Consider the following 13,585-nt stretch of genomic DNA (forward strand, 5'->3'; position numbering starts at 1 on the left):
CGCGCACGCAGCCGTTTGAAGGTGATCAGGTGTTCAATGCAGGGATGTCGCTTGTGACGCTGTAGCGCCCGCCGGCGATCTGTAATCGCTGCAGCGATCTCAGGCGACCACCAAGGCACAGTCCGCCGCCGAGGGGACCCAGAGGAGCGGGGAATGGCAGATTCAGCGGCAGTAACGATGCCGGTGGCGACCAATTGAACCACCGCATCAATGTCATCATTAGAGAGAGGCTCAAGAGCGGCAGTGGAGGAGAACAAGTCCCAGTCAGCCTTATTCATAGCCCATCTGCTAGGGCGCCCAGAAGAGTGACGCTGTGGTAGTGACAGAAAGATCGGAAAGTGGTCACTACCACACAGGTCGTCATGCACACTCCATTGGACAGACGGTAAGAGGCTAGGGCTACAGATTGAAAGGTCAATGGCGGAGTATGTGCTATGCGCCACACTGAAGTGTGTGAAGGCACCATCATTTAAAATCGAGAGATCGAGGTGCGACAATAAATGCTCAACGGTGGCGCCTCGACCTGTTGCCACTGATCCACCCCACAGAGGGTTATGGGCGTTGGAGTCGCCCAATAGCAAGAAAGGTGGCGGCAATTGGGCTATCAGCGCAGCCAGGACATGCTGCGAGACATCACCATCCGGTGGAAGGTAAAGACTGCAGACAGTAACAGCCTGTGGCGTCCACACCCGAACAGCGACAGCCTCTAAAGGTGTTTGGAGAGGGACAGACTCGCTGCGCAGAGTGTGAAGGACATAGAGGCAGACGCCACCAGACACCCTTTCATAAGCTGCTCGGTTCTTATAATAACCCCGATAGCCACGGAGGGCGGGGGTTCGCATTGCTGGAAACCAAGTTTCCTGAAGAGCAATGCAGAAGAAAAGGTGAAGGCTGGTAAGTTGTCACAGCTCAGCTAGATAGTGGAAGAAACCGCTGCAGTTCCACTGGAGGATGATATTGTCCATGGCTGAGAAAGGCGTGAAAGAACTGGGAAGGCAATTTACGCCGCTTGTTCACTCACTGCCACCGATTCAGTACCCGTGCGAGTGGCATCTATGGCGTCTGAGGGACCGGCGAGATCAAGGTCCTCAGCGGACGCTAGAATCTCGACCTCATCCTCAGACGCAGAGCCTGAAGGGTGCGGTGGGGTTGGTGCCACCGCAAGTTCTTTGGCCTTAGAGGTCTTTCTCTTGGACTTCTCTCGCTGAACCTTGGGTTTCACCGGCCGGGAAGGCTTCACCGATTCAGTCTCCGGGACGGAAGAGGATCGTGAAGCCCTACGCCCGGCCGTTGGTGAGGGCTTATGCCACTGTCGGCCGTCATCCTTCCCGCTGGTGGAACCCTGGGAAGGGAGGGTCCCAAGGAACTCTTACGGGCGAGAGTAGCCGAAGAAGTTAGACGCTTCTCCGGCTGAGAAGCGGGGACAGACGTCCCCGACGTGTGGGAGGATGTTGCTCCTGAGGTAGGTGGTGCAGGAGCAACCAGTGGGGTAGAGCCCCCCATGGGCAAGGGGGCTGGAGGAGTCGTACTGCTTATCGAGCTGGCTGGAAGTCTTGAAACTGATGGGGCTAGCACAGTCATTGTAGCAGCTGCGTAAGAAGATGTCATTCTTACAGGATGGAGTCTGTCACATTTCCTTTTGGCCTCAGTATAGGTCAGCCGGTCCAGGGTCTTATATTCCATGATTTTGCGCTCTTTCTGAAAGACTCTGCAGTCAGGCGAGCAAGGGGAATGATGCTCTCCGCAGTTGACACAGATGGGAGGCGGGGCACATGGAGTATTGGGATGTGATGTGCGTCCGCAATCTCGACATGTGAGGCTGGAAGTGCAGCGGGAAGACATATGCCCGAACTTCCAGCACTTAAAGCACCGCATCGGGGGAGGGATATAGGGCTTGACGTCACAATGGTAGACCATCACCTTGACCTTCTCCGGTAATGTATCACCCTCGAAAGCCAAGATGAAGGCACCGGTAGCAACCTGATTGTCCTTCGGACCCCGATGAACGCGCCGGACGAAATGAACACCTCTACGCTCTAAGTTGGCGCGCAGCTCGTCATCAGACTGCAAAAGTAGGTCCCTATGGAAAATTACTCCCTGGACCATATTTAAACTCTTATGTGGTGTAATGGTAACGGGAACATCCCCTAACTTGTCACAAGCAAGTAACCTGCGTGACTGGGCGGAGGATGCTGTTTGTATCAGTACTGACCCAGAGCGCATTTTGGACAAGCCCTCCACCTCCCCAAACTTGTCCTCTAAATGCTCGATGAAGAACTGAGGCTTTGTGGATAGAAAAGACTCCCCATCAGGTCTCGTGCAAACTAAGAATCGGGGCTAATAACTATTACCTCCATCATGAGTCTTACGCTCCTCCCACAGCGTGGCCAGAGAAGGGAACGTTTTCGGATCGTACTTTTGAGCATTAAATTGAGCCTGAGAACGCTTAGAGACTGCTGGCGGCTGGCCGCCAGCGAGAGATGATGTACCACGCTTCATTGCGGGTCATCCGCCCTGATGCCACCTACTCCGACCAAGGGCCCTCCCCACGGGCGCCACCCAGCCGCAGCAATAGCCACCTGGCAGGATGTCCATTGCCGGGAGTCCTGATGCCCCAGGGAGATGGGTATCTACTCCTTGGCATACGTGGGGAGTTAACGGCGCAGGCATCAGTAGAGCGATACCTGTGTTGTCAGGGGGCTACAACCAATAGGGTACATGGCGGCCCCACCACAACGGATTGGCTACCGTGCTGGAGCTTAGGTGCAAAAATGTCCAAGGTCGTCGTCACAGTTAAAAGCAACACTGCAGAGTGCAGTGTGGTAATCGCACCCAGTGACGTATCCCCGCCCAAGAGACGGAAAACGAGCGGGACACCATTGCAACGACGAAAAAGTCGGCTAAAGGTCTCAATGCACGACGGATACAGTGCACCATGTAAGGCGCCCTTCCCCAATTGGCTCGCTCTTCGGAATAATTTAGAAAGATGGAGGTCAAACCCGAGAGGGGACCATCACATAAGGCCGAAACATTTGAGACTCCTTTTAGTCGCCTCTTACGACAGGCAGGAATACCGCGGGCCTATTCTAGCCCCCGAACCCGCAGGGGGGCCCTGCCCCTCCCCGTGAGCTCTGGGCAGTGCAGCTGGCGTCAGCTGCTTGGACTGCATCCGGCAATGCTGCATCATGACTTTGACCTGGATGTGAAAGCAAGGTCATGGCTAGATGCGACAGCAGCGCTTCCCAGCAAAGTGACATGCAAGGCAGCGGCCCAGCTGCCCTTCGCTCCATGGTGGTGGAGGTGGCTGTGCGTAGCTCTTGACCTACAGCCATCAGACATGTGGTAGATGGTGGCTAGTACTGTGATGCTGAATCCCTCCCTGGGCCTCAGCTAGAGTGACAGCAGACACGAACAGCAGGCCAGCAGGGCTGTGGCACCAAGTTCCATGAAGGATCCATTGAGGATCCTGGTGTTGAACTGGAGGCTGCTGCTGGCACTGCCCAGTCATCTTGCAGTGCTCCAGCGTCATGGTGCAGTTATTCAGAAATGACCCAGTCCCGGAATGAATGATGTTCTACTGATGACCTCAGATGTTAAGTCCCATAGTGCTTAGAGCCATTTGAACCATTTTGAATGATGTTCTCTCCACAAATTCAATCTCATTTATACACTGTCACTACCTATTTATTGCTCTAAAACCTGGTGTCTGGTCATGTTGCTCATAACATAGAGACTCGCTTGAGTGTGGTGGCAATGACCCACATACAACATCATTCTTTGCAGCATGGGGCAGTTTACCACTGTGCTCTGCTATACTTGTTTCGCATCTCACTTATGCATCTGCTATTGTGCTCTACCTGTTGACATAGCATGGCTGACTTCCAGCACTGTAACTTCAGTACCCCATGGCGGCCTAAATGCTACTTTCAGTCACTTACACTAGAGATTTAATTCTTTTGCCACAATACTGGGTAGTGTTACTACACAATGCAGTAGGAGTAACACCATTTACAGTTTGTATATAAGGGTTTCTCATTCAGAACGTTGTTTGTTTGTGAGATGATCGTGTTATGTCTCATGTACAAAGACAAACGCCTATCAGTATCTGTTAGAATTCGACAGTGGCAGGATTGTGACCACTCAAGACAATGAATTATCGTTCCATGACATTGCTGCTTGTATAGATCGGCATCCAACGACTGTGAAGTATATATGGAATTGATGCATTCATTACATTAGTATACATGGCCGTTTGGGACCTCGAAAATCGCATTTCTACAGTAAAAGTATTCGCACAGATTGTGTGATGATGTCTCGAGCACTACGGAGTATCAGTGTGGTGACAATTGCTGCTGCCTCCCTTGATGCAGCAGTCGAGGGAGGCATGGTGACAACACTGGCCACAGGAGTGGCACCATGTCTTCTTTTCTCTGTAAAGTAGCACAGTTTCCAGCTTGCCCATCACTGTCACACATGCCGCAACACCTAACATGATGCTGTTGAGTGCCATTGGGTACAGATCATAACCATGTCTGGTTTTCATGGACAATAGTCGCTACATTCCCGACGCCCTAACGCCGGTGACAGTGCCTTATCTTTGGGACTCCATAACGTTACCGAAAACCAGATGATGCAGGATCATATGGTAACTGCGCTGTCCAGACCTGCATCTATACAGAGCATGTATGACAGTTTTCCTAGCCAGCATGTTTGCCAGATGTCTAGGGGCCGGCCGTTGTGGGCGAGCGGATCTAGGCGCTTAAGTCTGGAACCGCACTGCTGCTATGGTCGCAGGTTCGAATACTGCCTCTGGCATGGATGTGTTAGTTAGGTTAGTTAGGTTTAAGTGGTTCTAAGTCTAAGGGACTGATGACTTCAAATGTTAAGTCCCATCGTGCTCAGAGCCATTAGAACCATTTTTGATCTCTCAGCCACTGAAAACATTTGGTCATGGGTTGCCGAGAGACTGGCATGCCTGCACTTGCCAACCACTATGATACGCATATAAATGAAGCAGCATTGAGTGATGCACCCACATCTGTCATCCAAGCTCCATTTAGTTTGATGCCCAGCTGGAATAGAGCCATTATTGCTGCCAGAAATGATGATGATGATGTTTTGTTTGTGGGGCACTCAACTGCATGGTTATCAGCGGCGGTACAAATTCCACACTTTTGCTGAGTCCGATCGCTCCACTTTCATGAATGATGATGAAATGATGAGAACAACACAAACATCCAGTCATCTCGAGGCAGGTGAAAATTCCAGACCCCGCCAGGAATCGAACCTGGGACCCCCTGCTCGGGAAGCGAGAACGCGACCGCGAGTGCTTCCAGAAATGGCAGCTCTGTGTATTGCATAGTAAAGTCACATTAGTGTGACCACCTGACAAAAACCTGAATGACCACCGTTTGCAGCACAAGATGTGGAGGGAGAGAGTCAGTGAGGTTTTGGAGGGTGCCAGGAGGGATATGGAGTCATGGTCAGTTGAGCTAGGTTTCCCAGTGGAGGATCCATGGCGACAACAACCAACAGACTTGGTCCCAAGGATTCTTGATTGGGTTTAATCTGTGGAAGTTGATGTTCAGGAGAGTTGAGTAGACGAATCCTCTTTGAACCACACAAGCAAAGTGCATGTAAGAGTGGATATGATCCCAAAGGACAGGTGGATACAAGTATTTGTGTTGATCCACTGTGCCTCCAGAATAACGAAATGACTCAGCGAATGCCACGAAAACATTACCCAGATCATAAGGTTCCTTCCTGGTTGCAAAGTGTTTCCTTTCAAACGTTTCATGCTGTGCATGCCTACGGCCATCATTCTGATGGAAATAAAACGTGATTAATCTTAAAAGGCCGCCTGTCACTACTCAGTGGATGCCAGTTGCGGTATTGGCACGAAAATTCCAGCCTTTGCCGGCAATGAATAGCAGTCAGCATAGGTACCTGTACCAGGCACCTGCTGGAGAGGCCCTTACTCAGCAAATTTTGCTGAACGGTCGTTGAGGAGACAGTGTTTGTAGCCCCTAGGGTCATCTGGGAGCTCAGTTGCTTAACAGTTGCACGTCTGTTCACCCATACACAAATCCACAGTCGTCGTTCACCTCTCTCATCTACGGCCTGTGGTGCATCACAGTTTCCTCAGTGCTGGTTTTCGATAGCTTCATTTTGCCATGCACGGTAGGCCTACATCTTAACAAAAATGGCAATTAAACAGTTTATAAAATCAGCCGTTTCAGAAATGCCACCACCGTTGCCCCAAAAGCCAATAATCATGTCCCATTTGGACTTCATATAAATAACTCCATTTCTGCACCACAATAACGACTGCACTGTTTTTCACATCCCCGCAACACGCTTTATGTACCTTCCACAGTTAGTGCTGTCATCTACCATCTGTGAGTGGTTATTCAGAGTTGACATCGAACACAGGTGGTGGACAATTAATGGGACTGCATCACGTAAATTTCTGAACCTGTATACTTCCAAATCACCTAAGAGTAACTCACGCATTTTTTCATACGACACTGTACATGCACTATAATTAAAATGTCATTATTTCCTATCTTTCCTTGTAATTAGTTTCAATAGCCAGCAGGGTATTTTTTTTCGTTCTTACAATGTCCTACAAAGATATAATCAACGATTACCACAGACGGATTCTGATTTCTGTTCCAAAACAATGTTTGCATATAACTCCATATCTTGCAGAAGTTGCAAGTCTGAAGTTACTAACTAGACAACGAAACTAATATTCGTTAAAAGACGGCGATAGTAAGAAGAATGGAACGTTCAAAACCCCATCATTCTGTTTTTGCACAGCGTGGCCACCATAGATGTTAACTAAAGAATGAAACTAGTCTTCGTTCAATGACGATGTTAGAAGAAAAAGAAGGAACGTTTGGGTTCAAATGCTCATCGACAATGGCAATATTACGTACAGAATGCTTCCTAGGTGAGAGAAGTATCGTTCTGGCAGTTGCCTGAAGCAATTCAAGGGAACCATAGATAACCTTAATCTGATGGACTGGATACTTGAACTATGCTTCTACTGAAAGCAAATCTAGTATCTGAAGCAGAAATAAATTATTGTTCATTCAACTCATCATACTGAAGAAGTCAAATCTATATTTTCGCCTTGTGCATGAATTACTAACATTATTAATTGTTCATCAGCGTACTGAAACGTAACTCTGTTTTAAAATGCTTAGAGGAATCAAGAAATGTAGTAATTACACAAGCCAACAAGAAATACTTCTTTGTGTGTAGGATATGAGAACCGATTTTAGCTATAGTTGGGGCGCTGAATCTAAATGTGCAATTGTAACATCATTTTGTGCGACTCTAAATAGTTTGTATGAGGATTGGTTGCTGTATGTTTGCCCTACTGCCAGTCTGCATCGTAATTAGTTCCAGAAATATCCACCAGATGGAGTTGGATGTTAGTTTGTGAATTCTCGCCGCGCAGGGTAGAGCGAGGATGGCTTCGAATGATAACTGTGTTAGGAAACATACTGCGTTGTAGATTTTTGTATTTGCGTTCTTGAATAGAAATAAAAAACGTCAAAGTAGAAATTGTGTAAATCATACTTATGTGATTTGCTATATATGTTGAGAATAAACGTTGAATGAAAGCAAATGACCTATATTGACTTTGTAACTAGTTTGGCACCAAAAACAACGACAACGTTACAAATTTGGTGTACAGGTGGTTTGGGGGGAACACAGAAACCACTCCAATGACTGTTATTTGTGAGGACTAGGGGTGTCCCCCTGATACTGATGAAGATAACAGTGATTATGAGGGTAAGGCATCAATTCTTAGAAGTTTCAACTGGGATGAATTAACGACCTCACCAGAGATCTCAAGCTGACAAAAGAAGCATCTGATTTACTGGCTTCCTGATTGAAGAAGAAAAATGTCCTGGAACAAGGAATGAAATTTACCTTTAACCACAGAAGAGAAAACGGTGTGCCACCCATCTTCCTCATAAAATGGTCCAGCTGAGACAAAATATCACCGATGAGACATTCCATTTATAATGAGCCTCTACTGTAACTAAGTAATTGCGAACTTATTTGAAATTGTCAAAAAGAGACACGTTCAAGATCTAATCAGACAGTTGGTAGAATAAAGATAAATACCCATCTTGTTTCAATGAGAAGCGGCATCATCGTCTAATTTGGGTATGAATAGGCCTTCCGCTTCTTTACTAGCCAGTAAGATACCATTTCTTAATATTTCTTCTTGATTTGTTTCTCAATTAGTTTGGCACCCATATTAAAACACAATATACAGTTTTCTCTTAGTGTCAACATTTTTTATCAGTCAATAATACAACAAAAGCATAGTCTCGTCACGAAGACCTCTTTTTACACGAAAGGAGCTCATTTACAGACGACTGTTGCTAACAAAAAACGTCACACATGATGTGTCACGTACAACTGCTGCTTGCGACTGATTTGGCATGAATCCAGTTCGATATAACATAGAATTGTTGTCCAGAATGTTCTAGAGTTTCCTTTGTCAAAATAATTATTATAATGATATCCAGTTTTACAAAGAGTGGGAATTTATGTAAACATTAACTTTTTATTGTTATAAAAATCCGAGAATCAAAATAGTTACAAAACAGATTTTATACATTAATGACAAATAATTTTAACTTTCAAAATACACCATGTCCCAATGTTTGTTTACATACCGCAGTATTGAACTTTTACATCAAGCGATATTATATCTAGTGAAGTTAACAACAGTTTTTGAATAGACTGAAGACTAATGTCTGGTGAATAATAAAGTACGGTTTTCTGTAACTCATATGAGATTTGTAATTTTGGTGAATACATGTGGCATTTGCGACAAATTGTATAAATTAAATTAAATGTAATAAACACCTTTAAAGTTACCAATTCTTTTTAAATGTAGACTTTCGCAAAGTGAAATCTGTAGGATGATGAATTTTCGTAATTCTATGTTTTCATAATTTAACTTGCGATAATAAGTTAAATTTGGAAAAGAATATTATTTCGTAAATACTTCAAGGTATTTCATACTTATGTAAATGCCGTAAATCCCGTAAATGGCGTACTGTACGATCTAAATCGGAATAAATGATACCTAAATGGATGTGGAATCGTATTTTTCGGTTGACCTAAAACTCCCTTCATCTTGATTTGTTATGCTCTCAAGATGACAGTCTCGTATTTCGTCACAAAATTAGAGGACTCCTGAGTGACCTAACTAACCTAAGGACATCACACACATCCATGCCCGAGGCAGGATTCGAACCTGCGACCGTAACGGTCGCGCGGTTTTAAACTGTAGCGCCTAGAACCGCTCGGCCACCCCGGCCGGCTCCTGCATGTTTTCCAGATGATTTTCTTGTCTGCTCAAAGGGGGGTCTGAAATGTGTGCTAATACTCAATGGTGACAAATATGGCTGCATACCAGCTGCTCACTCAGCGTTTCATAAATGGTGAATTTTGTCCTTGGTTATCAAAGTGGCCTCCCCAAATATCCCAGCTTCTTGTGCCTCTCGAATAGCAGAGACCAAGCACACCACTGGGTTGGACAAGAATGGCCCAACATGGACGCTTGGAGAAATTATGCCATTAACGACCCCTTAGTGGAAAGAGAGAGAATCATCTTTCTTCTGCATATCAAGCTGGGCCTTTTGAAGCAGTTTGTAAAGGTTTTTGATAAGAACAGATAACGCTTTGCATATATAGGAGAAAATGTCTGAGTTGCGTACAAAAAAAGTTGAAGTGGGACAATTTGACGAACAACAAATAAGGCAATTCGTTAAGGATCCCTCGTAAATCGATAATAAGGCTGAATGTTAGGTCTGGACTCCATTTGTTGCAATTGTCGGAAATTTTCTGGGCAAGCGATAAGTTGAAAATATGTTGAACTGGTAAGCGAGATGCTTAACCGTTTCAGGTCTCTTGGACACGAGTTGAGGTGCGCTATTTACCACATAGACCCTTTCCTGAAAATTTAAGAGGCGCCAGTGAGGAACAAGATCAAAGTTTTCATCGGCATATGAAAACTGTGGAGGACCTGTACCAAGGAACATCAGATATGCAGAAGGTGGCAGATTACTGCTGGAATTTAGAAATGTATTGCTCCAAAATACATTCAAGTGCATCACAGAAAAAGAGATTCTGAAGTGTTCAGGGACTAGATGGTGTCATCAGTGGCATATTCCTTTACTTTGCATAAAATAATATGTTTGTAATATAATAGTAGATTTACTATGTCATATATCTGAACTATGTACTTAAAATAGTATATTATGTGTTTCAGTAAAATCTTATATTTTCGAAATGTGAACTCCTCGGGATATATTAACGCCATGTTTGAATCCAGGACATGAAATTCTTAGAAAATCAGCTCAAAATACCTCGATACCTGTCTTATGTAAATAAATAATGCCCTACGCGAATCTGAAGGCTAACGTCTTCAGTCAAGACTAGCAAATGCAATCACAATAAGAAAGTTGGAGCGTTATTAAAAATGTCATCGATTTTTAGCTGGCTTGTTGTTACACTGATAAACTATGTTTATCCTTGTGAGAATTATCATTTGCTCCTTGCTTTGTGAAGGTTAAAGTTTAAGATGCCTTGAATCCAGATTATTTCAAAGGGGCTCTATCTCACTTTGTTTAAGGAGCCATTATATCATTCGCATCAAATGAGTTAGAGAAACCCCAGGAATTGTTAATCTTCCTGAATGAGAGTCCAGCGTTTCCATGGCTACTCCACATTGCACATCAAATACAATGTGGACTGCTGATGAGTTTTAGAAATTGTTTATTATCTATTGTTGGAATCTGCCAAAAGACCCAGTTTTGGGAAGTCTAAAACATGATGAGATGGCTACATCAAAATTAATTACCTCACGTGAACCAGTCAACAGGTACGAGATTACAATATTTCACAGTCTGAAGGCCCTCGTGATAAAATAATAAGTTAAAAACTACAGAGACGGCATCCACTGCATTCACTAAATCTCATCACCAAAACCGAAGGAGGTGCCACAGTGAGATGACCCAGCCACTGTCCTCCTGACTGTGAGTCCTGAGTCGTCCCACTTCGTCACCTCGTTCGGTTTGAGCTTAGGTCTTAGGAAAGGAGTATCCTGCTACACAGAAGTACGGAAGTGTATGCGCATGCGCGTGAGCGCACTCGTTTGTGTGTGTGTGTGTGTGTGTGTGTGTGTGTGTGTGTGTGTGTGTGTGTGTGTGCGCGCGTGTGTGCGTGTGCGTGTGTGCGCACGTGAGCATACGTTCGGTGCAAGGCTGGGTGTGGCAACAGTAGGGGACACGCAAAGGCGCACCTCCAGGAACGTTACAACGCTTCATCACTCGAAAGACTGTGGTGTTTATGTTTGGTGGATAGTCAGATGCTGGATTTACTGCTGTTCCTGTTCACTTGATCAAAGCTGTAGTTCACAGCCATCTCTGTAGAAGTATAGTGTAACTTGCGGGCTGTAGGACGAACCACGCGTAGCAGAAACTTCGTAACTTGATCATTTTCCAACAATAGTCTGCACATACATCTACATAAAGTGGACTAAAATATGGAAAACCCAGAAGCACCACACCTTACGATGCCTAATACTGTGTACGAAAACCGTTGGCATTTAAAACAGCCTCTAGTCATCTTGGAATGACTAAGTACAGGTCCTGCGCGGCTTTGAAGGGAATCTTATACCATTCTAATTGCCAAATAGTGGCAAGATCAGGTAACGATGATGGAAGTGGATAGCAATCACGCACGCTTCTTTCGAAATTAGACCATAAAGGATCGATAATATTGACATCTATGACTGCGTTGTCCAAGGGATATGCGAGAATTCAATCTCTTGGTCACAAACCAGTACTGGACGATATGATCTATGTGAACAGTAGCCATTTCTTCTTGGTACACAGCATCATTATTTAAGAAAAAATGTTTTCCATGAAATGGACCTGATCAACCAAAATTGTCGCAGAATCATTCATAGTAATGTGAACTTGCAGAGTAACCATGGGCTCAAAGGATTACCATGGTAACTGCTACCAAAATCATCACCGAGGCATCACCATGTTTCACAGTTGGCAGCAAGGTGTTTCTATCATAATCTTAGGAGGTGCGAATACCAGAGGTTGGAAATAGTGTCAAATAGGACTTATCCAACCAAATGACTTTACTCCATTTCTCCACAGTCAAGGTTTTATGGCTTCGGCACCGTGTTTTCCTGTTACGGCCATTTAAATCGCTGATGGTTGCTTCTAGAATCCAAGATCGCCCTGCAAAGCCCTGCTTATGCAATCCCCTTCGTGTTCTGTTGCTGATAACAGGGTTCGCGAGTTCGACATGCAATTCTACAGTGACTTTTGCAGCTGTCTTACCCTTATGTTTCGCCACAGTTCTTTTCAATGATCATCACTCATGATCACTTACCACACACCTTCGTCCGCGTTGTGACTTAGGGGATGATGTTTTTCTGCTCTCCTTGTATGTGGCACAAGTCTTTGTTACAGCGCCTCTTGAAATACCAAACACTTCAACTACGTTGGTGACAGTAGCAAATACCATACTAACACCAACAATATGTCAACATATGAGTTTACTTACCTCCAACATTATACACTTACAGCTACACAGAATACTATTCTGACGAAGACTGACACTTGCAACTGGTTGAGGGCGTTGCACACACCCCGTTCGTGACCAAATACAACAGCAGAACCAGCAGCTTTGACTAGCTTTGGCATTTATGTTCTAGCATGCATTGGATTCCTCTTAGTGTTGTCAAATTTTTGTCGAACCACTGTATATCTACATCCATACTCTGCAAACCAATATGAAATGTATGGTAGAGGGTACTTCCTATTGTACTAATTACGGTTTCTTTCTGTTCAATTAATGTAAGGAGTGCAAGAAGAATGACTGTTTATGCGCCTTGTACGCTTTTGTAATTAATTTAATTTGGTCCTCGCGATCACCGTGGGGGCGTTGTAGTACATTCCAAGATTCCTCATCTAAAACTAGTTACTGAAACTTTGTACGTAGGTTTTCCCTGAATCGTCTGCGTCGTTCTTCAGGTGTCTGCCAGTTCAGTTTCAACAGAATTTCCGTGACACTCTCCCACAGTTCGAACAAACATTTGATCATACGTTCTGCCTTTCTCTGTACACGTTCAGTACCCCTGTTCGTCCTATTTGGAATGTGTCCCATACACTAGAGCAATAGTCTAGGAAGGGTCGTATGAGTGTTCCGTAAGCAATCTTATTTGCAGGCTGAGCACTTGCCTAGTATTCTACCAATGAAATGAAGTCGGCCATCTGCTGTCCCTACGGTTGGGCATAACGTTGGTTTGTTACATATTCCCTAGATCATTTGAACGATTCTATTGCCTAATGATGCGGAATTATTAAGTTTGCAGGGTATGTATATATGACGACTCTTTGCATTAATGAAGACATTTTATAGTCCCTCTCACACAAATACACTTGAAACTATTGTGTTCCTCAGGCTACCTGTTTTTGAATAGGAATTTGCCCATGAAGTGGAAGGGATTGTCTAGGAAAAATAA

The sequence above is a fragment of the Schistocerca nitens genome, chromosome 3, assembly GCF_023898315.1.
Source record: "Schistocerca nitens isolate TAMUIC-IGC-003100 chromosome 3, iqSchNite1.1, whole genome shotgun sequence".
Classification (NCBI taxonomy): domain Eukaryota; kingdom Metazoa; phylum Arthropoda; class Insecta; order Orthoptera; family Acrididae; genus Schistocerca; species Schistocerca nitens.